The following is a 4,751-nucleotide window of genomic DNA, read 5'->3' as shown; positions in this document are numbered from 1 at the left end:
ATCATGCAAGAAGGTTGAGTTAACCATTAATTGTTATGTAAGAGCCTTTAATGGTTTGGAAGACTTTGAGGGTTAACTTGTTGAGGACATAAAGCCTTTAATAGTTTTCAAAGACTTTGAAGGTTTTGAGAAGTGACTTCCCTTTGCTTGGGGATGTGATAATATTTAGGAGATGGATTAGGCTAGATTAGAATTGATTAGAAGAATCTAGAAGGGGGTTTAGAAGGCAAGTGGGAGATGTAGGAAAATGCAAGTGGATGGATTTAAATAAATAAATTAGATTTATTTACTTGCAAGGATCTATTTAATTAAATGTAAATTTAATTAAAAGGGGAGAAAAATGAATTAATTAAATAAAGTGATTTATTTAATTAAAGGTTAGAAAAGGCTTAGGTGAAATTAATTAAAGAAATTGAGTAACTTATTTAATCAAATAGATGAATGCGGAGAAATTAATTAAATAGAGGAATGAGGTTAAAGAGAATATTAAATATTCACTTGGGAAAGTGGTCAGATTTATACGTCTACATATATGCTTATGTTTTTCAATTTGAAAAAGTAAAAAATAGATCTATACTAATTCACCCCCTATTGGTATAAGCATGCGTGTTTCTTTAATTGGTATCAAAGTTGGTTCCTTAAAAAATAGCCTAACTGCTTGAAAGATCTCAAGAACACACATGTTATGCAAAGAAGGTTTCTCTTCAAATCAAGCTCAATTGAGCTCGATGAAACTAACTATGCCATTTGGAGGATAAGGATACACACTTACTTGATAGCTCATGAATTTGGCATATGGAGGCTGGTTGTGGATGTCTACGTGGCACCATCTCCTCTACCAACAGATCAAGATAGAAATAAAAAAAAATGCTAAAGCAATTAATGAAATTCTCAATGGTTTAACTGAATAAAAAAAATTTCAAATTTATGCAAACTACACATCAACAAAAAACATATGTAACAAGACTCAAATGACGTATGAAGGTAATGAAATTTTTAAAAAGGCCAATCTCCAAACCCACAAGAGACAATTTGAGATTTTGAAGATGAAGAATGAAGAAAATATTTTTTCCTATTTACTTCTCAAGGCTAAAGTTGCCAATACCATCCATATTCTTAAAGAAAATACTAGGGGTGAAATAATCATGCAAAAGCTATTAAGATCTCTCACCATGGGATGTGATGCAAAAGTTTTTCCATCAAAGAAATGAAAGATTTAGCACCTTGAAGATGGATGAATTGCATGGGATCCACATGACATACAAAATGAGGAGTGAGGAGAAGAAGTCAAAGTGTGAATCCACCTTAAAAGTCTCCAAGAATGTGAAGAACAATGAACCCTAGTCAAGTGAAATTTCAAGTGATGAAGAAGAAGCCCATTTCATGAGGAAGCTCAAGAAAAGATTTGACAAGTACAAAGGTAAGTATATTCTTAAATGTTATGGTAATATAGATTATTTTTCTACTAAGTGTCATAGGTTGAGAGTGAGAGTAGTGAAGATGAAGATAATTATAGAAAAGGAAAGGGAAGGAAACACCAACATAAGAAGAAAAAGTGCACTGGAGGAAAGCATGAAAAGAAGAACATTTGAAAGAATAAGAAGAGCCTCTACATCTAAGAAGATAATATAGCTCATCTGAATAAAGTGATGAAAGCTTCTCTAGCAGTGGTAGAGAAGAGATTCTAATCATGGAAATGGAAGTAAGAGATGATACATTGATGTGAAGATAGAAAAAGAAGAGGAGTTAGAAGGAGAAGATGATACCATAGTAGATATGGAGGAAGAACTCATTTGTGCCCTAGATGAAATCAAGAAGCTTAAGAGAAATAATAAAAAGCTAAAACTACAAATTCAAGATGATGATGAATCTAAGACAAAACTATTTAAAAATCTTGGAGAATAAACAAGAATTATCATGAATCTAAATATTCAAATTGAGGAGGAAAAATGAATTGAAGAAGTCATAAGAGATCAGCTAAAGGAAAAGGAATTGGATTGTGAAAAATTAGATCTCAAGATTATTTCTTTGCGGAAGGAGTTGGAAAAATTTGATTCTCAATTGAATTGAAGCATGAAGTTTGAAAAGAGCACTAAAATTCTAGAGGACATAATTATCAACTCCCAAAGGTCACCTTTCATCAAAACTGGTTTTAGTTTGAGAAAAATCATAAGGCAACCAAAGGAAACACAAGTTCTATTGCTACTAAACTACCAAAGAAGATTAATGAAGAAAACTTAAGGGCTATGTTGATGCACTCAAAAACTCTATCAATAGTAACACCAAGAAGGAAGGAAGTAATACACCATGAAAGAATATCATCTCTCACAGAGACAACAATGAGAGATTCAAAAGATAATTCCCACCAAGGCAGTCTCATACATGTCTAGGTTTCATTATTCCTTGTTAGCTATTGCTTCTTTTGTAATTAGTTTGGCCATAAAGTAGTGCATTGTAGAATTCATACAAGGAATGCTTTTGGATTCTCCAAGATTAATTCTAATTCATTTGCACCTTTAATGAATTACAATATCATGTGCTACAAAGTGCAACAAATTTGGACATATAGTGCATTATTGTTAGTAATTTTGTGGAAGTTCAAAGACAAAATGAGAAAGAAGATGTTTATGAAAAGCCAAAAAGGAATCTATAAAATTTTGAAAGAAGCAAGATTAAGAGATGAAGGATAAATCCATGCTTGTACAAGTTGTCCTACATACTAAAAAATGAGAATGACCAACGATATATTGATATTGGTTTCTCAGGATATGACTGGTGACAAGAGCAAATTCCTCACCATGAGAAAGTGAATGAAAGGATAGTAAAATTTGAGGATAATTCTACAAAAAATATAAAAGGTAAAGGTACTCTTAGTTTGTATAATGTATTTAAATAAAAACTAAAAATGTACTATATGTTGAAGGGCTAAAGCATAATCTCCTCAATGTGAGTCAAATGTGTGACCAAGGGTGCACTGTCACATTTCATTTGGAACAATATAAAATCAAGAGGGAAGATAAATTGATAGTCAATGCATATAGACAAACCAATAATCTCTGCATACTTAATGAAATCAAAGGCAAGAAGATGGGAGTTGGTTGTGGCATAGGAGGATGGGACATCTAGATCTTGACAACATTGTGAAGATCAACAATAAGAAAGTTGTGAGGGACATGCCAAAGTTAGCAAACCCCCCCAATAATATTTGCAAATAGTACCAATATGGAAAGAAAGCTAAGGGAAGCTTCAAATCAAAGGAGTAATATACATCAAGACCTTTGGAACTTATACACCCTAATTTATGTGGGCCAACAAGGACACAAAATTTATAAGGTGGGATCTTTTTTATGCTATTAACTAATGATTATTCTAAAATGACTTGGGTTTTTTAAAAGAATAATGTGAAGATTTTGTGAATTTTAAGGCATTTGAAGCCTTAGTAGAGAATTAAATTGAGCTAGGAACCAAATTCCTAAGAATCGATAGAGGACGGGAATTCACTTCAAATGAATTTGAAAAACTTTGTGTACAACATGGAATAAGAAGATAGTATTCAACTACAAGAACTCCATAGAAAAAATAGTTTTTGAAAGGAAAAAAAGAATAATTCAAGGAATGGAAAAATCCATGTTGAATGAGTCCAAACTTTCTAATACTTTTTAAAGAGAAGCAGTTTATATGACAATATACGTTTTGAATTGAGCACAACTTAAGGTGAATAACAACAAAACCCCATAGGAAAAATGGAAGAGAAGATCCACATTAATGAAGTACTTCAAGGTATTTGGAAGCAAGTGTTGTATAAGAAGAGATAATGAATATTTGGGAAAGTTTGATTCTAGGTGTGATGAATTTATTTTTCCTTGATATTCCACGAGGAGTAAAGCTTACAAATGTTATAATAAAAGTTTGCACAAAGTTGTTGAAATTGCAAAAGTGAGAGTTGATGAAGAAAGGCATCAGGATGAACTGGTATAAGAAGTTAATTATCAAGAAGAAGAAAATTGCAAAGAAGAGGAAGTAGAGGAAGAAATTAAAAATGAAGAAGCCTAGGAAAGAGAACTAAGGAAACCATCAAGGGAAACATCCAAGACTCCATCTAGATCTGTCCAAAAGATTCATCTAGAAGACTTGATTATTGGGGACAAAGATACAAAAAATTACACAATAAGGGGATTTTCTAGTACATCAGAACATGTGAACCTATGTTTCCTCTCCAAAATAGAACCGAATAATGTTTTTGAAAGAATGATGATGTGTTTTTTGCACTTCTCAGGAACTTTGGAATATTTGAAATAAGCTTAAAAATTGTTACTTTTTTGAACTGAACAAACCTTATTTTCCACACATGAGGTGCCCGCAACAAAGCTCGTTTTTCAAAAACCATTATCCATGAACAAAATTATTTCTTGAGGCTCCATAGAATTATTTAACATTATTAGTTACATTTATTTTCTGATCCTATGCAACATGACTTGCCTATTGGGTTAGAAGCTATTTGATATTGTTGATAATGAACAATTGGTGCAATTTAGGGTCACAAGATAACTTTTTTTTGTGGCAAATATGTTTATTGATGAGATTTTCTAAGTACATCTCTTCTTGTGGATTTTAATTTCGTTAAATGCTATTTTGTCAAGGGTCGTAGGTGCATTTTACTTTCCAGTTGAACACTTGGAGGTTTGTGAGCTGGTTCTCTTCATAATGTACATCCTACCATTAGTGTAATTGAAATGACTAAAAGTAAAGGA

The sequence above is a fragment of the Cryptomeria japonica genome, chromosome 3 (assembly GCF_030272615.1).
Source record: "Cryptomeria japonica chromosome 3, Sugi_1.0, whole genome shotgun sequence".
Classification (NCBI taxonomy): Eukaryota; Viridiplantae; Streptophyta; class Pinopsida; order Cupressales; family Cupressaceae; genus Cryptomeria; species Cryptomeria japonica.
The sequence above is the reverse complement of the archived record's forward strand: the minus strand, read 5'-3'. Positions refer to the sequence as shown.